Source organism: Mus musculus, chromosome 4, assembly GCF_000001635.26.
Source record: "Mus musculus strain C57BL/6J chromosome 4, GRCm38.p6 C57BL/6J".
Lineage (NCBI taxonomy): Eukaryota > Metazoa > Chordata > Mammalia > Rodentia > Muridae > Mus > Mus musculus.
In genome coordinates, this window is record NC_000070.6 from 11,028,332 (window position 1) to 11,048,636 (window position 20,305).

Consider the following 20,305-nt stretch of genomic DNA (forward strand, 5'->3'; position numbering starts at 1 on the left):
ATTAAATCAACTACAACAATGCTTCTTTGCCGCAGACCCTCTGGGTCCCTTTGTCTGCATGGAATGGGTCTCTGGGTGCAGATGGGCAAGGAGTTGGAGGGAATGACAGACCAACACACAAGATTGTGTAGAATCTGAGTGTAATTTGTCAAATTGAGCATCAAACTTTTTATACAGAAGAAAATAGGGAAGTTAGGTGACACATCGGCAAGGTACAAATGAGGTTACTGGATGCGGATGCTTAATGACTCTTACACAAAACAAAGGAATGAAAACGCAAAGGCTGGCAGGAACTGGGCAATAAAATAACTGAGACAAAGTCAGCCCTATCTAAGGTCAGCTATAGTCTTAGATGCCAAGTGTGAGGTCTTTACACTCCTAGAGCAAGGGCTTTCACACTCAAGTCATGGTTCTAATTAGGAAGTTCCATTCTAGCTAACCATCTCATGAATAATGCAATACTCTAAAACCACAGCCCCATCTACTTCCTAAACCATTGTAAATTCCTGTATATGGGAGCAACTTGGCTTTTATTCTAAGTGATAGTGTAATACCAGAGGCAATTCTGAATGTCACTGAACAGGCAACATTCTTACTGAATTCCAAGCCCATGGTCAGCTCAAGGACTTTCTAGGACGTTGGAACACTGGTGAAGGCTTAGCTATATCAGAATTCAATCTTAAAAGGCACTTATAATAAGATAATACTTGAAGAGAGCACGTGGATCCATACACCAGACTAACGTGGGGATAGGGTATGCGTATACGGGTTAATGAGAACGCCAAGGTTCCAGGAGGTGAGTGTCTGTGAAACTCTTTGCCTCGTGAGTGCTCCCAGGCTTCTCAGTCTGTCAAACAGACTTCACTGGAGTGTGCGTGCGTGGCATTTCTTCACAGAACTGGTTTTGCATCCAGAGGCTAGACATATTTAATCTCAGCAGAAGCAAGTAGATCTCTGTGGGTTCAAGGCCAGCCTGATCTACATAGTGAATTCCAGGACAGCCAAGAAAACATAGAGAGACCATGTCTAATTCAGCCCTGAACACATACACACCTACCACCACCCCCCCAACCCCCGCCACACACACAAAATAACAGAAAAAAAAAATAGGGCATCTAATATCTGAGAAGACCTGAAGAGGAAATATGTAACATAGTGAGCTGCAAAAAGTGAAGTTGAAGGTTTAATACTATGTGGGAGAAACTAAGACAAGAAATAAAGCTTAAAAGAAAGTTTAGCATATTAAAAAGTGTATTGTTGCTGGGCAGTGGTGGCCCACACCTTTAATCCCAGAATTTGGGAGGCAGAGACAGGCAGATTTCTGAGTTCGAGTTCGAGGCCAGCCTGGTTTACAAAGTGAGTTCCAGGACAGCCAGGACTATACAGAGAAACCCTGTCTCAAAAAAAAAAAGAAAAAGAAAAAGAAAAAGAAAAAAAGAAAAGAAAAAAAAGTGTATTGTTGTTGTAGCCTTTAATCCAAGCACTTGGGAGACAGAGACAGGTGGATTTCTGAGTTCTAGGCCAGCCTGATCTACAGAGTGAGTTTCAGGCAGCCAGGGCTATACAGAGAAAGCATGTCTTTTTTTTTTTTTTTAATGTACATAACACATATTTTATGTATTACAGAATTTATCTACATAAGTGAGATACATTTTTGATCAGTGAATCAGAATTCAAAGTCCAGAAACAAAGGAAAATTCAATGAACAGTTGATTTTACATACAAAACTCAAAACAATCTAATTTTTCTAACTTTTATTAAATATACTAATACACATTTATTTATTAACCTGAGAAAGCATGTCTTGAAAAACCAAAAAATCAAGTGTGTTGTGGGGATGGGCTGTAGGCAGCCACCTGGAGGTACTTCTGTAGCAGTGGGCAACTATCGTTACATTTTATAAAAGTCTTGCATCCAGATGAATATCTGCTTTTTTTTTTTCTTTTTTGGGGGGTTAGTGGGGTTTGGCTCTCAGGAGGAGAAAAATCATCAGTTGTCTTCTAGATGGTAGTAATTGTTTTTTCCCCACACTTTTTTTTTTTTTTTCCAGACAGGGTTTCTGAGTATAGTCCTGGTTGTCCTGGAACTCACTTTGTAGACCAGGCTGGCCTCGAACTCAGAAATCCACCTGCCTCTGCTTCCCGAGTGCTGGGATTAAAGGCGTGCGCCACCACGCCCTGCCCCAAACTTATTTTTATGCCTATGAGTGTTTGCCTACACGTATGCACATGTACAATATGCCTCAGAAGCCAAAAGCAGTCATCATATTCCCCTGGGACTGGAGAACAGATGATTGTGACCAATGTGGGTTCTGGGAACCAAATACCAAGTCCTCTGCAAGAGCAGCCAGTGCTCTAACTGCAGGGCCATCCCCCAGCCTCATACTGCTTGTTTTAATTTTTTTTTTCTATGATTTGATATTCACTCCTACTTTTTCCATCTTCTACATCACACATGCACATTTTTCTTTTTTTGAATAGACTAAAGTCCATCCTGCATGTATTCACACACAGACCGCACAGTTGACAGAAAAATGGCCGGTGACTAAACTGCAGTAGTTGTCCATCTTGTTGCTCCTCACATCATTATTTTGGAACCAGTTAACATTTCTGGCTTCGTCACACAAACACACTGTAAGTGCCTTAAAAACTTGAAGGGATGTCAATGCAGATAATAAATACACTGAAGTTTCATTCCTGCCATAGTGAGCAGCTAATCCCTTCCCCCCATCCCTTCCCCCAACCCCCCCCCCCGCCCCCACCACCGCCCCAGACTTACTGCCCTTTTATGCAGCAGTTTTCCCACCATGGGAATTTCCGGTTGAGGTCTAGATTTAGGTTTTAGGATTTGAATCTCTTGACTGTGACTTCCTGGAGTTCGAGCTCCAGGGACGACCTGGGAGATTTCAATATTAAAGATTACAGTGATTGGGGTTGTAGTGCTGGGGAGTTCCCTGCTGGTAAGCCTTTATTCCAATCACTCATAGAAGCAAAGCATTTTTTAGGCTTTTTTTTTTTTTTCCTGATCAAATATGTGTATAGCTTTTTTTGTCTTGCTGGAAGTAAGACTTCCATGACTGGAATGTCTGAGTTTGGATCTGGCTGGATCAAAAGCTGCCTCTAGCCAGAGCTGGAGGTTCTTGCCTGGCATCTCAGCACTGGGAAAACTGAGGCAGGAGAATCAAGAATTTGAATCTGTGTAACAAGGGCCTATCTCAAGGGTTTTGTTGAACATTTTAAATTTGATTTATGTATTTTGTGTGTTGACATGTGGAGGTCAGAGGACGACTTTCAGGATGGTTTTCTTCTACCACGTGGTAGGACTTGGGGATGAACACCAGGCTTAGCATCAGATACCTTTCCTACTGAGCCATCTCGCCCGCCCAATCTCAAAAATTTTAAACTCTCCCTCCCCCTCCCCCTCCCCCTCCCCCTCCCCCTCCCCCTCTCCCTCTCCCTCTCCCTCTCCCTCTTCCTCTCCCCCCCTCCACCTCACAGGATCTTGCAATTACACAATCTTTTTTCTTTACCTGACTTATTTCAGTTGCATTTTTCTCTCTCTGGCAAATTTAAGACTGGCACTCGTACAAGGTACAAAAGAGGAACAACCAAGGGAACATAAAATGCTTACCAAATGCCCGGTCAGAAGGCAATATGAAACCACACATATTCATCACAGTGAAATGTTCAACTTTACAGCCAACTCAAATTATTTGACTTCAATCTCACCAGCACCATGTTAGGGCCAGAAGAACAAAAGTTACAAGGAGACAAAAGTCTTAGTTCTTCGTGGCAGCCTGAAGAACGATGCAGCAACTCAGTGTTCAAAATGAAATTAAACTAAGGGTGGTGGTGTGTGCCTTTCATCTCTGTGCTTGACTTCTAGGTCGGCCTGGTCTGCACAGCACATTCCAGACCAGTCAGAGCCTGTCTCAGAGAGAGAGAGAGAGAGAGAGAGAGACAGACAGACAGACAGACAGACAGACAGACAGTCAGAGACAGAGACAGAGACAGAGACAGAGAGACAGAGAGGATTTAACTGCCGTGTTCAGTTGTGAGTACCTTGTCATAGAGATGGTGGGGACAAGGAGTGACAGTCACTGCTTAGAATACTATGGAAGAGATTATTGCATAATTGTACTGGGTATGAATTGCAACTAAATGACCCCATAAAGTCCATTCGAAATCTAAGATTCTAGTAAGCCCCAGCTGAAAGAAAAACAGACAGAGGCAATGCTCTGCATTGTGTCATCAGGAACTCTGGGTACTGCCAGATGTCATTAGATGCAAAGAACATGGACCAAGTCACTAGATAGTGAAGTTTAAATACAGACATATTTCCCCATTGAGAACACAATGTATTTTGTGAAAAGCAGCGAAGCAATTACTGTAAATAAAATTATTCCAAAAAAGAAGCATATTAGACACTTCGGCTTTCACTCGACTAAAGCACATTTACCTGACTCAGAATGGCATTGCTTAAACAAGCCAGCAAATGAAAAGTGCCCTAAGACCTGGCTTACCCTAAGGATGGAGCATGAAGCAGGGAGGCAGCCAACCCTGATTCTAATCCTGTCTTTATAGTAACCTTGAGGCAAGCGAGGAGGGTGGAGGGGAGAAGAAAGCAAAAGAACTTGATTTTTCTGAGCCCTGGTTTGTCCAGTTACAAGAACAGACAAAGCCTTCGCCACACCTCCTTGTACAGTGTGTGAAAGACCAGCAGGAAATGTCCAGGGAAATAGGAAACAATGCCCTTGATGGAGAGTAGATACTCGGGGTCAGAAACTTTCCATGGAGAAGTTCCTGAGCACGGCTTACACTGAGAACCGGATCGTTTACCAACATTTCCCAACACCCTCTGAGTTCAGTTCATTTCTAAAGATGTCCAATTCCCATCTAGCTGGGTCGAGTTCTAGCATAACTGTAAAGCAGTGGATTTGATGGCCTGGTATCCACGTAGTCAGAGGCCATGTAAAGTGGAAAGCCTCTAGACCAAGCAGTTCACCAAATCGGATCATCCCACCTTCATTACCAATAACAATCTAGCTACAGAGGCTGTGTGGACGTTTGTATTGTACAGATGTCCTTTGGGGTTTAATTACTTGCTTTGTCATTCTGTTTGCTATTGTCCTATTTACTTTTTGCATACACACTACATCTTGAGGAGGACATCAATTTGAAACCTGACTCTTACAGATATCTCCATCTCTGGGTCGCTTAGTGATGGCCCATTTATTCCTCGCAGGGTGAGTGGACAAAGAGAGGAGTTGGTTAACTGACAGGGATGAGGGGTGGGGGGCGAGGTGGGGTGGGCATTCAGAGTTTACCTCCCTAAATCAATTTACATCAGTTTTTAAACTTCCAGCTCAGATTGACTTAGCCATGTCTCACCCTAAACCTTATGCTTGAAAACAGGTATAATTATCTGCATCCCATAGGCAGGCAAAGGAGCCTGGACTTGTTTGCAGATGCTCTGTGAAGCCTGGGACAATGGAAAGGTCACCAGGGACATCATTTCAAGGTTGTTTCTCCTAGCGGAGGATTAATTATTTTATAGGCAGTTACAAATGCCTTACAATAGGAAACACTTCAGAGATGAGATACTGTAGGGGCATAGTCAGTCATGAAGGCACAGGCTCTCTATGGATCGTGAAGAGATGGGAGAGAACTTTCAAAGTACAGATCTCTAGACTGCAATGACTTGCGCGCGCGCACGCGCACGCGCGTGTGTGTGTGTGTGTGTGTGTGTGTGTGTGTGTGTATGTGTGTGTATGTGTGTGTGTGTTTGTGTATGTCTATATATATCTATGTGTGTCTGTCTATGTGTGTGTCTGTGTGTGTTTTTATGTCTGTGTGTTAGAGGTTCGGGACAGAGGTTATATCAATAAAATACTCTATCATTGGCCCCTTACATGAACTACCAGCAGTCTGAGCCAGACAATAGAGGTCAGGGCAAATAGGAATTATAGAGTCCAGCAAAGATGACAGTAACCATCTCTGTCAGCCACTGGAAAGCCCAGAAGAACTTTTGGTCACTGTCACTGATAGTGGCCTAGTATATATCCCTATAGGAGACAGATCAGTCCAAGGTCTCACTATTAGCCCAGGCTAACCTATCATGTTGCAGACTGGCTTTCAACCCTGGGTTCCCCTGTCTCTGCCTCCAGAGGGCCAGGGTTAAAGACAGGCACCATGTAAATTCTAGTCTTGTAAAATACAAAGCATTCAGGTAGTAGTGTCTGCACCATGTGAATGTCTATATTGTTCCTCTCCATACACTTAAAGTGGTTAATACAGACTTATTTTCAGTTGCAAATATTTAATCAGTGTCAGAAGAACTTAAAACTTCAACTTAAAAACATGTGAAAGACATATATAACAAAGTGCAAAGAGTTGTCATTTCAGGATAGTGGGAAAACAGTCAATTTTCTTTGTGCATTTCCCTACAATAGAATATTTATTTATTTATTTATTTATTTATTTATTTATTTATTTATTTATCTGTTTGTTTGTTTAGACAGGGATTTATTGTGTAGTTCAAACTAGCCCTGAACTCCAGGCAGAACTCAAGTGATGGGGTTATAGGCATGTGTCACCATGTTTGGTTTAACAATAGACATTTTTTAAATTAAACATTAACTATAAACATTTCCTTTCAAATTCCAGTTTCTTTGGAATTCTCTCATCACGCGCCTACCCTCTACTTCCTCAGGGTTTCCCAGGCATAGCTAATCTCTAGGGGATTCTTTTTCATGAGACAACATATCTGTCTAATTTCCCAGTTAAAACTTCAGAGTCAGGAAACCACAATGCCAGGGACTCCAATGGAGTCCAGTCGCAGGCCCCCTCTGCCCAGGCCCCCTCTGCCCAGGCCCTGCCTGTGGGCTACTGTTCACCCAGCTTCTCCATACTTACCCTCATGGCCCCCTTGATGGTGTGAGACACAGTGGTGACAGAGAGTGGACGTGGTCTTATTTCTTGGATTGTAATTGCCATTAGCTCAGTATCCGGTGCTCTCGAGGTCTGTCCCCTAATTACCAACGATCCATGGGAGCAGTGCACATCAGAGTCTGTTTAAATTTATGGTAACAAAGTTTAGAAGACATGGTAATGCATGCATGTAATCACAGCACTTGGAAGGTTGTTGCAGGAAGATGAGGGGTACAAGAATAGCCCAGGCTACATAATGGAGCTGAGGGTAGCCTGGGCTACCTTACACACTGTGTCAAAAGAGAAAAGGAGGAAGAAGGAAGAGAAGGAGGAAGGGAAGAGGGAGGGAGGTAAAGAAGGAGGGAGGGAGGAAGGGAGGGAGGAAAGAAGGAGGGAGAGAGGAAGGGAGAGAGGAAAGAAGGAGGGAGGGAGAAAGGGAGGGAGGAAAGAAGGAGGGAGGGAAAGAAGGGGTGGAGGGAAGAAGGAGCAGAAGGGAGGGGGAAAGGAAGAAAGCAAGGAAGATTAAATTTAGGAGGGAGGTAAAAAAGATTCTAGAAACAAATATCACTTCAGAGATTAGGTCTCACTTGCAGCTGCTCACAAACAAGTTAGCGGTAGGACAGACTGCATTTCCTCTCACCTTTTTAATGTTGCCTAGCAACTCCAGACAACAGGGCCTAGACCCAAGTACAATCTCCCTCCGACACTGCACAGCCCTCTCCTCGAATCCAGCACTTGCCTTCAGAAAACAAAGTAGGCCTTTGTTCTGGGTAGAAGCCTCGAGCTTGCAAGCTGGAGACATCTGGGTCAGTGCATGGCGCAGCTGGCAAGGCACTTTCCAGGTCGCAAATCCTAGGCTCTCCAGGGCTTTTGCAAGTCAGACTTTAGAAGTTAAACTTGTTGGGAACACATCAGCTTCTAATTGTTCGTCTTGAAAGAAAATAAAACTTGAGACCTGTGATTCATGTAATTTATGTCAAATAGTCCAAAGAGTTGTTTGTGAGCTTTGAAACCTGGGGCTGAGAACATAGCAGAACAGACCAGGACATGCCCGGGCAGGCCCGTAGTTAAGACATTCCTGAGGCTGCTTAGCCATAAAGATAAATAAAATGACATGCTAGACTGGTCCGGTATATCTCCCGCCCTTCTGACAGTCAGTTTAAATGATGTTTAAATGAACCAATCATGTGAAACCGAGCCAATTCCTCCCCCAGCCCCACCCCTTTTCTATAAAAACCCCTAGCTTCCAAGCCTCGTGGTCAAAACCACTGTCTCCTGTGTGAGATACGTTTCGACCCGGAGCTCCGCCATTAAACTACCTCATGTTTTTACATCAAGGCGTTCTGTTCTGTTCGTGATTCTTGGGTGCACACCGAATGGGGAATTGAGTGGAGGTTTCCCCACTAGGTTCTTTCAGTCTCAAGTCAACAGCATAAGAAGACAGGCTTCACAGCGTAAGCTGACTTCATGCTCTTCGTTTAACATTTAGGTTATTTCCAACAGTCTGTTTTTACCAGTTAGAAACGTGCTTTTTCCAGCATGGGTGTTGTAATATTTCGTACTTGTTTCTCGTTTTGCTTCATTTCTAGTCAGTGATTATGGCCTATACACATTTCCATTTGTTTTAATTTTTGAGACAGGTCCTCGTGTAGCCTAGGCTGACCTCAAACTCTACAGTTAAGGATGACCTGAAACTTCTGGTCTACCTGTGAATTACAGGCTTGAGTGGGTTCTGGAAAACAATTCAAACACTATTCAAGGAATCTATGCCCAAGAATGCTTGCACCCTAACTGATTTCACTGTTATTTTGCTTGGGGTTTTTGTTTGCTACTGTGTTTTGTTTTGTTTTGTTTTGTTTGTTTTTGAGACAGGTGGAGGCAAGAGAATTGGGAGTTCAATGTTGACCTCAGGTATATAAAGAATTTGAAGCCAGTCTGGACTATATAAAACTTATCTAGAAATAAAAACATAAAGACTAAGTAATTGATCAATCAAGTAATTAAAATAAAATCTCTTAATTACACCTCATCTGTTTGCCAGCTTTTTCTCAGGTTAAATTTATGGATACAAAAGCTACCCTCTATGCTATATGGATTGATTATTCTAGTTTTTGTTATCATAATAAAATACCAGAGACGAGATTGTTGTTGCTGTTGTTTGTTCAGCTCAGTTTAGGAGTCTGGAAATCCAAGGAGCACACTGCCGGCTTTGAAGGCTTCATAGCAGAGACCACCATGGAGCATGGGGCATGTGTAAAAAGGGATCAGTCACATGATCATACCGGAACTCAGAAGTGATTCAGGCTTTGACGTCGCCGGTCACTCAAACTCAGTGTCACACAGAGCTCAGTTCCTTCAGAATGCCTTACACTCTTTCAGTAGCATGTCTCACTCTATCATCCAGGCTGGTCTTGAACTGCTGATCCTCCTGCCTCAGCTTCCTAAATACATGAGCCTGTTCCAGACCCTATACCTTTACGTTTCCACACCACCACCCAACACTACTTCTCTGGGGCCAGGTTCTAATACATGACGGTTCAGGGAGACAAATTACATCCAAACCATAGAAATAGCAGGCACTGTTTTAGTGTAGACAGAAACCTACATGTCCAAGTATGGCCCAAGATGGCTTTCAAATGTCTAGTGACTTTACCCGCTGTGGTGCTGTAGTTTGCTGTCCTTTGGAGGAGGCTGCGTCCAGTTGGCTAGGAAGCTGAACTGGCACCAAGCCAGGAGATTGGTACCAGAGGAAGATGAGTGGTACTTGTTACAAAGAGGCCCCTTCATCTGCAGCTCTATCACAGGCTGACTATGTCTAGGTATCAGACGCAAACTGAAGAGAGAGGAAAGAACATTGAGGTAATGCATGGACATTTTTTGAGTCCTAACTTAAAAACCTTATTAGTTATAAGAAAATTATTTAAGGGGGCTGAGGAGATGGCTCAGCAGTTAAGAGCACTGACTGCTCTTCCAAAGGTCCTGAGTTCAAATCCCAGCAACCACATAGTGGCTCACAACCATCCATAATGAGATCTGGCGCCCTCTTCTGGGGTGTCTGAAGACAGCTACAGTGTACTTACATATAAGAAAGAAAGAAAGAAAGAAAGAAAGAAAGAAAGAAAGAAAGAAAGAAAGAAAATTATTTAAACACAGAATAAAGACTTGCTAAAATTTTTTTCACTCATTTTTCTTTTTTATGTTTCTTTGCTGTGAAGTGTGTCATGCCTCACGTGTAGGAGGCAGAGGACAACTTTCATGAGTTGGTTCTCCCTGTTGGTTCTTGTATTGGTTCTGACTGTCCAGCCCAGGCTCTTGGAAGCCTCACTGGGGCACTCGTGAAACTGGGAGCTCTTTGTCCTCAGAACAAAAGAAGAGTGAGAGAATGCTCCTCTTGAGACAGTGGTAAATGACAATTCACACTTCTCTACTGAATGAACAGCTGCCAGCTGATGGGCAGCTGCCTGTTGCCTGTTCCCTGGCAGACTTCCTCATGGTCCTATCAGCTCTGTCATTCCTGCATGGACCGAAGTCCACTCCACTCTCTCTGCTGTAGCTGCCCTGTAGCTGCTGTAGCCTTCTCTTAGCCCCCTCCCCAGACAAAACCACTGGTTCTTCCTGGTTCTCATCACTTTGGGTTCTCTGCAGGATGACCTAGCACAGTCTCCTGCACTCACAACAGCACTCTGGTCTTGGCATTCAGAACACTCCACTTTCTTGTTTAGTTTTCTGTCTTCTCACGTGATCAAATAGTTCATGATCCCATATGTCCCCATGGCTCCTTTGACTTATTGTCATCTTGCCCAAGTGCTCAGCCTACACAAGAAAGCACACCCACCCGATTAGTCACTGTTCACTTCCTGAGCACGTGCTCCTGCTTGTGAACAGATAACCCAGGTGCCTAGTGTCATGGAGCTAATATTCTTCCCTTGGAAGACACAGAGACTAAATAGCAACCATGATAAATGATGCATGAGACACGTGACATTTAAACAATATAAAATGGGTAAATTTTGTATGTATATAATCTCGGTTGTCTATTCTATGGTTGAGACTATAGCTGAGACTTCCCTAAGACAGAACATTGAAGACTATGGCTACCACTTCACATTTATTTGTGATGCCTGATATAGTGCTGGGCCTTCATACAGTTGGGGGTATAAGAATTATGTTTGAATTAAACCTCAACACATTCCCAGACTTTAATTTACAAATACATATAAACAGTTTTTTAAATTTTGATTGTGTGTGTGTGTTCTGGTGTTCTTGGAGGCCAGAGGACGGTGACAGATCCCCTGGCACTGGCATTACAGCCAGTTGTGGGCTACCTGCCTTGAGGGCTGGGAACCAAACTCGGATCCTTTGTAAGAACTCTGTGTGCTCCTAATGACTGTGCCCTTGAGCCCTCTAAGCAGTTTAAGTGTTAGTGATGTTTCATGATTGACTTAAAACAATTCCGATGCACATTCTGGAGCACTCTTTCAGCCAGTCTGAACCTTCATGTCCTTAGAACATCCTTATCTCACGAACTGCATCCAAGGCAGGCAAGGCTGGCTCTGTGTCTCAAGGAGAAGGTCTCCTTTTATTTCAGAGGTGTATTGTATGGGCCCAGACGTGACTCTGGACCTCATAGATTTGTATACTGGATACTCCACTTTTTTTTTCTTTTGATTATAATACAATCACAACATTTCTCTTTTCTTATCTCCCTCCAAACCCTCCTATATACCTCTCCTCACTCTTTCAAATTCAGGGCCTCATTTGTCATTAGTTGTTGTTATGTGCATATATGTTGTGATGGTTTGTATATGCTTCGCCTAGGGAGTGGCACTATTAGGAGGTGTAGCCTTGTTGAAGTAGGTGTGTCACTGTGGGTGTAGGCTTTAAGACCCTCATCCTAGCTGCCTGGAAGCGAGTCTTCTAGCTGCCTTTGGAACAAGAAGTGGAACTCTCAGCTCCTACAACCCCATATCTGCCTGGACACTGCCATGCTCCCACCTTGATGATAATGGACTGACCCTTTGAACCTGTAAACCAGCCCCAATTAAATGTTGTCCTTATATGAGTTGCCTTGGTCATAGTGTCTGTTCATAGCAGTAAAACCCTAACTAAGGCATATCTATATCTATATCTATATCTATATCTATATCTATCTATATCTATATCTATATCTATATCTATCTATCTATCTATATATATGTGCATATACTTACAGATTCCTAAATATAACCTGTTTAATCTACATAACCTTACTTGTGTATGTTTCCAAGGCTGACCATTTGGTGTTGGATAACCAATTGGTGTGCTTTTCCCTGGGAAAGACTATTTCTCTGACTATCCTTAGCTATCTGTAGTTCTTTGTATAGAATTAAAACCTCATACATTCTTCTCTGTCCATTTTGACATGTCTATTGGTGTCATCTATGTTCAACTCAAGTTTGGGCAGTCCTGTTAGTGAGACTAAATTTATGGGTCTAGCTTCTGACATTACTAGGAGACACAATCTCACAGAAACTGATCCTCTGGCTCTCAAAATCTTTCTGTCCCTCCTCTGCAGTGTTCCCTAAACCTTACCTATATAAGTGTTTTGTAGATGTATTCAGTGGGACTGAGCTTCACCAGAGGAAGGAGGCATTGCTGAAGATACCATACATTTTTTGTTTGTTTGTTTTTTGTTTTGTTTTGTTTGGTTTGGTTTTCCGAGACAGGGTTTCTCTGTGTAGTCCTGGCTGTCCTGGAACTCACTTTGTAGACCAGGCTGGCCTCAAACTCAGAAATCCACCTGCCTCTGCCTCTCGAATGCTGGGATTAAAGGCGTGCGCCACCACGCCCGGCTCATATCTGGGTTGTAACAAAGACATGGAGCCCTTGACAGATACCAAAGTCATATATTTTGTACTTTATAAAAGAACTAGAACTGTGAACCAAACAGACCTTTTTTCTTTATTAAGCACCCCATCTCAGGTATTGTTTTATAGCAACAAGACCAAGAAAGAGGACCAAGAAATGGACAGCCTAATAAGGAAAAAAAAAAAAAAAGCTTTTGACAGTAGCTACAGGTTCTAGCTTAAAAAACACGAATAAAACTGACAACTTCTGGGACTTGGATTAAGAGTTGGTTCAGGGGCTGGAAAGATGGCTCAGTGGTTAAGAGCACCAACTGCTCTTCCGAAGGCCCTGAGTTCAAATCCCAGCAACCACATGGTGGCACACAACCATCTGTAATGATTACTGAATCTCTTCTGGAGTGTCTGAAGACAGCTATGGTGTACTTACATATAATAAATAAATAAATCTTAAAAAAAAAAAAAAGAGTTGGTTCAGTGGTTAAGAGCACTGACTGCTCTTCCAGAGGTCCTGAGTTCAATTTCCAGCAACCACATGGTGGCTCACAACCATCTGTAATGGGATCTGATGCTTTCTTCTGGTGTGTCTGAAGACAGCTACAGTATATTCATAAATCTTAAAAAAAAAAAAATCTGACCTCTTTCCCATTCAACCAGACTCTCTCCTTCATTATGCCACAATAAAGGACTCCATCTCCACTCGTGTGAACCAGATAATGCCACAAACAGCCAGGACTTTCCCCTAGGCCCCACCCCCAACCCCAATGGGTCAGTGCAGCACCACTCAGTATAAACGTGCACTCGTGTGCACACACACGCACACACACGCACACACATACACAGGTATCCCCTAACTCATGAGAATGTCAGAAGAGACCTAGATGGGGCACCAGATGAAGGCAACACTGTCAGTGGAGGCCACATGGGAAACATGAGGGTGCAGTCCTACTGTGTGCAGCCAGAGTGGTATCGGTGGATGCCTGCGGTAGAACAGGGCCAAGCAGCTAATGGCCCTTACTGCTCCAGTGTCAAGAGAGGCCAAGTGGTGAAGCTGGATTTAAGTTCCGCTTTCTCTTGACAGATTGGTATGAGGTTAGGGCAGGGTTAGATGTATGTGGGAATCAGTCCCCACTGGCAGGAGCTCCCACACAGTCAGTGAACCTGGAAGCTGTACTTAGGTGAACACTGGCTTGGGAAGCTAAACTATTTGGCCTCCTGCTTCATGGTTGACCCCCCAGGCCCTGCTTGCCACTTTTCTTGGTTGTAACTCTCATTCCAGCTAATCTATGTGGAAATGGGACATGTCAACATACTAGAAATACCCAGGCAATAAAAACAAGTTAAGATGATAGAGAGCTGACTGTGTTCTTGTGCTTAGACACAAGGACTCTCAATGGTTTCCAGACTTCCAGTTTACACTCTACTGCCTTCACCCTGTTTCAAAAGGGAAAGGACCAAGACTGAGACAGATGGAAGAAAAGTGAGAACACAGTCCTACTGTGTGCAGCCAGAGTGGTATCAATAGATAGACAGTGAACAAGTAAGGCCAGAGACCGAGTTTCCCTCACTTGACGTGGCTGTAATCTCAGCCTCAAGAAGCAGAGGCACTAAAGGGGCCAGAAGTTCAAGGCCGTCCTCAGCTACATAGTGAGTTCAAGGCCAGCCTGGACTACATGAGACCTTGTGTAAAATAAATAAATAAAATTACCAAGACTCTATTCTACCTAACACCAGACAAGATTTAAAACAGTAGCAGCTGAGTGTGCTAATGCACACCTGTAATCTCAGGAGTTGGAAGCAGAGGCAGGTGGATCTCTGAAGGTCAGCCTGGTCTACGTGGAGAGTTCTAGGCCAGCCAGGGACATATAGTGATGCCCTGTCTTAAAACAACATGAAAATCTTTGTGCTGTATGAAAATGTTCAAATGGACCATGACTGAGTGACTGCCACGCCCTCTGGTCAAGTCTGCTTGACAGGCTGAAAGTCTGAAAGCACTCACGAGGAAAAGAGTTTCAAGGAAACTCACCTCCTGGAGCTTTGGCGTTCTCATTTACCCATATACTCATACCCTATTCCCTTAGTCTGGTGTATGGAAAAATTCTGTTATAGTTAAGTCTCCCCAGTGTTCCAAGGTCCCAGAAGCCTGTGAGCTTAGAATCCTGTAAGAATGCAGTAAGGAAGTTAACCTATTCAGTTACTAATTAAGCATTACAAAAGACGGAGCCAGTAGCTGAGAGCTGGTCTGCAAGGTGTTTACAGTAGCAAATCGCACCCAAACAAGGGAATACCATGAAAGAGCCAGGGAATCCCACTGAGATAGAAATCTTCAGTACAGGCTACATTGCATATTAGAAGCAAGTTGGTAAATTCTTCTGACAAATGGAGATTCTCCAGATACTTAAAAGTTACACTCACATAAGAATTTAGCAAGGTCTGGGAATTAGGGGGGTTGTGATATTGCATTATTCATGAGGCCTGCCAAGAGCAGTACCCCCTGGTGCTTGCCTTCACAAGGTTCAAAGGTATAACACTAGAGTGTGAAATCCTTGCCCGTCACTAAACTGACCCTAGTCAGGACTGCTTTATCTTTACTATAAACATTTACCTGGTTCCTGTAAATCCTTTTGAAGTCATTCCTTTGTTTTGTTCAGGTAACTTCAATGTACTTTGCCTGCTACCCTTTGTATTTTCTGTACTATATAAGATTGGTGTTCACTTTGTGACAATACATTCAGATTCTACACAATCTCACGTGTTGGTCTGTTTGTCACCCGCCAATGTTTTGCCCACCTGCCCTAGAGACCCGTTCCACGCAGACAAAGGGACCCAGAGGGTCTGCGGCAAGTGACCACCCCCCTTAAACCTTCAAGTATGTTCTGAGAAGAACATTTCATTAGACTGTGATCTCCACCAGTTTATGTTAAATACTTTTCTGATTCAAACCCACATGGAAAATGAATGGATGCTGAGGGTGACATCCCCAGGAAGAAGAAACTCTCGTCTGGGTGGCCTTCTGTGGCTCTACAGTGTACACCATGCCTCAGACCAATTCCTTGTGGAACTAAAGCCCGGAAAATCTGAAGAACAAGGGTATTACAAAAATGTGAGAAGATATTTTTCATATGGAATGTGTAAGGGAATTAAACGAAAGGCTAAACAAATGACTTTTAAATATGTCTAAAGACCTGCAACCCTGTTCATGGCACAGGCAGTGACTCCTTGCCTCCCTGAGGATCCACAGGACCCACGCACGGATCCTGCACTCCACTCTGCCCACACCTGTAAATATTGGCATGCAGAGAACACCAGGTAATGGCAGCAGCTCACATACTTCTGTCGGCGATTTAAGGCAAGTTGGTCTCATACGAGTCAAACTCTTTATCTGAATTATAACCATAAAAATATACATCCCCAGTAAATTACAACCATCTTTTATACAATGAAATATGAGAACCTTGGTGATGGCTATTCTTGGATATCAATTTGATACATTTGAAATTAAGTAAACCCCCCCCAAATTGAGGGCACATCTGTGGGGTATTTCTGCTTAATTGGAAATGGGAAGATCTACTTCTAATCCAGATTTTAGAGATAGAAGGACACACCTTTAATCCAGATATTTAATCTAGATCTAATCTGGAAGCCTATATAAGAACATGCAAGTGAAAGACCCACAACATGAGGACTCCCCCACGTTCTGACTCAGGAGAGGCGACACCCCAAAATCACCCACAAGAAACGGTCTTGTTGCAAACTGCAAGAGGATTTTTATTCAAGAGCGCTCTCTCGGGCCCACGGTCATACACCACGTAGGGGTAGAGGACCATGGCGCCCCGTGTAGCTGAGTAAGGGGGTATTTAAAGGAAGAAACCGAAACTCAAGGAAGTGGGGAGGGCGTTGTTGGAAGATACCAAAGATACCAGTTAAGAGTCACAAGGAAGTGTAAAGTTACAAGAGTCACAAGGAATACCTGGTAATTGTTAACTCTCAAGACAGCTTCTAAGAGCCTCTAACAATAGCACATTTGCATTGCAGGTTCTGGCAATGGCCAGGGTGACTTTCTTTGAATGAGCACTCTTTGAACCCAGGAAGCGGGTGGGTAGAGGAATGTCGCTATCTCTTTTATGATTAGCATACCTTTACAAAGGCCACATTCCCAAGCCTGGGCCTAAAGGCCTAGAATTCTGTTTTTATTATGTTATACTTTGACAAGAAAGTTCCTGCCTGTTTGCTCTCTACTTGTTAGTACGTCCATTCCTTCACTGGCATTACAACCTACCTCTTCAGGATTCCAGTGTATACTGAAGGCAGTCTGAGACATCCAGCCTCATGGACTGAGCAGCTACAGTCAGCCATTGTTGGATTAGCGGGACCACAGACTAAGTTATTCTTAAATAAATCCCCTTTCTACACACACACACACACACACACACACACACACACACACACACACACACATTCTATACGTTCTGTTATTCTAAAGAAGCCTGAGTAATACAATTTCCTTCTTTAAAATTTCTACACCAGCTGAGCTGTGGTGGTGCACACCTTTAGTCCCAGCACTCGGGAGGCAGAGGCAGGTCGATTTTGGATCTTTGAGTTTGAGGCCAGCCTGATCTACAGAGTGTGTTCCAGGACAGCCAGGGCTACACAGGGAAACTTTATCAAAAACAAACCCCAAAAAGACAAAATCAATTTTTATAGCTTATTATTAGCGTATGTGTGCATGATGAGGGGGACATGAAGTGTGGCACACACATGAAGGTCAGAGGATAGCTTTGGGGGTCAGCTGGTTCTCCCTCTTCACCTCGGGTTTGGGGGACAGGACTTTGGTCATCAGACTTACTAAAACATTTTATTTTATTATTTTTTTAAATATTTATTTATTTATTTATTTATTTAATGTAAGTACACTGTAGCTGTCTTCAGACACACCAGAAGAGGGCATCAGATCTCATTACGGATGGTTGTGAGCCACCATGTGGTTGCTGGGATTTGAACTTCAGACCTTTGGAAGAGCAGTCGGGTGCTCTTACCCATTGAGCCATCTCACTAGCCCCACTAAAACATTTTAAAAGACAATTGAAAGCCAGTAGGTGGGTGGAGGCACACTTCTCTAATCCCAGCACTGGGTCAACAGAGGCAGGTGGATCTCTGTGAGTTCAAGGCCAGTTAGGTCTACAGAGCAAGTTCCAGGACAGCCAGGGCTAAAAAAAAACCTAACTTGAAAAAACAAAAACAAAAACAATACAGTTGAAAAATTTTAAAGCTTTTGTGTGCCTATATTAGCATCTTCCCCTCCATCTATTTTTCATATTTATTTTAATTATGTGTATATCTGAACATGAGGGCAGGAGCCTGTGGGGCTGGAGTGCGGTGGTTTTGAGCTACCCTGCAGTGCTGGGAGCCCAACTCTGGTCCTCTCACAAGCAGTTCCTGCTCTTCTTCATCCCTAGGCTTCCGTCTGTCCATCTTTACCCCTCATCCTTGTTTGTTTTGCTAATTTTTTTTCCCAAGATAGGGTCTCACTATGTAGCTCTGGCTGTCCTAGAACTCACTATGTAGGCGAAGTTGATTTCAAACTCACAGAGATCTGCCAACCTTTGCCTTCAGAGTGCTGGGATTAAAGGCATGTCCACCATACCCGGCTCTCCTCCACAGCTATTTTGTTGGTTGGTTAGTTGGATTTGAGACAAGGTGTCTGCCTCTACCTTGGTAGTGCTGCGATCATAGACATGTGGCACAGTGCCTAGCTGGATACCATTTTTAATGTTACATGTATGTTGAGAAAAAAATGGGGAGGACTTAATTCATTTAATGGTGGTTATTTCTTACTTATGAAATGGTTGATTTAAAAAATAATTATCCTCAGGCTGGAGAGAAGGATCAGCAGTTCAGAGCACTGACTGCTTTTCCAGAGGTCCTGAGTTCAATTCCCAGCAACCACCTGGTGGCTCACAACCATCTGTAATGGGATCTGATGCCCTCTTCTGGTGTGTCTGAGGAGATTGACAGTGTACTCATATACATAAAATAAATAAATCTTTAAAACATTTAATAATTATCCTCTACTGTGTTTGTTTGGCCCCAATATTCCTGTAATGAGTACAAGAAGTAGGCTGTGTAAAAACAACAATATTCAGTGTTTCACAATATCTTAAGAGAGCAGGATTCAATCAGCCACACACAGCCTACAAGTGAGGGATGGCAGCAGCATCCTTCTGCTAAGGAAGGAGAACGCAGTGCATTTGGAAATTAGTATCGCATAGACGACTGCCCCAAGAAACAAGCATAGACTTACTGAAACAGCTTTCTGAATCATTAATGTGGAGTTCCTATGGAATCCTGCCCGCCTATAAAAGGACTCCAGGCTTATACAGCTCTTGAATTTGGTCGTTGAGTAGTTCATGTTGCCGGCCTGTGCTGAAACACACAGAGCATTATTACATAACTGAGCCTCCAGGAGAGGGGTCAGGATTAAAAATAAAATAGAAAACACAGCGAAGCCTGGCACAGCGAAGCCAGGCAGGGATGTTTAATGAGAAAAGGTGACTCAAAGGCAAACAGGATTTGTGCAAGAGAAAAAAAAAAGTCAGCCCACAGGCTCATTAAATAACGAGGACTTCCTAGCTCTGAGTCAAAAGGCATTGTTTATCCAAGGAATGCTTACATTAGAAACACTGTAAACAATAATCATGAGCGCACATACAAAATACGTATCTTAAACGCCAAACCCCTTACTGCGTCCTCTGACTTACTTATCCTTCCTCTCAGCCTGTTTTCTGATTGTAGCCAGCAATCGAGATTCTTGAATACTGTATGCTTCACTCAGCTGTCACGTGTGTGTGTGTGTATGTGTGTGCACTATGTGCGTGGGACCGCATGTGTGTGGAGGTCACAGGACAGCGTGTAGGAGCCATCCTGTCCTCCCGTCAGGGATTCTAAGATTGAACTCTGGAGGCTCTGCCTGAACTCTGAGTGCATTCACCATTGAGCATCCTGCTGACCCTGAATAAAAAGTGGCCTGTGTGATGTCATGGTCACCTGTCAGCCAGTCGCACAGCAATCGCCTGCCTCCCACCATCCTACTGCTTGAAGGGACCTTCGTAAAACTCTTTATGTGTACGATTGGTCTGCCTGCATGTATGCATGTGCAACACAGTGCCTGGTTCCTTCGGAGGCCAGAGAGGCCTTCAGATCACCTGTTACCAGGTAGGCACAGTTGTGGGCTATGTGGTCCTGGGAACTCAACCCAGGCCCTCTGTAAGGCAGCCCCAGGACCCTAATTTTTAGGAAATAATGTTTACCACACAGTAATTTTCATCATAAGGAGAAGCAGGTGAGTGGCCAGTCTGCCTCCTTCTGACCCATTTCAGTCAATCCCAGTTCCCTGTGTGGCTTCTTGCCCAGTCTTGTTATGGAAACAAACAGTAGGCTTAATGCTTTGTTTTACTTTAACTGTCTGCGTAGTGTTTACAATCTGAGGATCTTCCTGGTCAAGTCATCAATTGGGCTAGTGTCTTTAAAAAAAAA

At 43.5% G+C, this 20,305-nt stretch overlaps 1 long non-coding RNA gene across 1 annotated transcript; it reads right to left on the reverse strand.

The window, feature by feature from the left end:
* Positions 1 to 3,464: 3,464 nt before the first annotated feature.
* On the reverse strand, positions 3,465 to 9,881 carry Gm35429. The gene is made up of 3 exons (XR_390394.2): positions 9,583 to 9,881; positions 6,915 to 7,069; positions 3,465 to 3,926 (listed from the first exon to the last, which is right to left on the reverse strand). It is a non-coding gene; the product is annotated as a predicted gene, 35429 (long non-coding RNA).
* Positions 9,882 to 20,305: the final 10,424 nt, after the last annotated feature.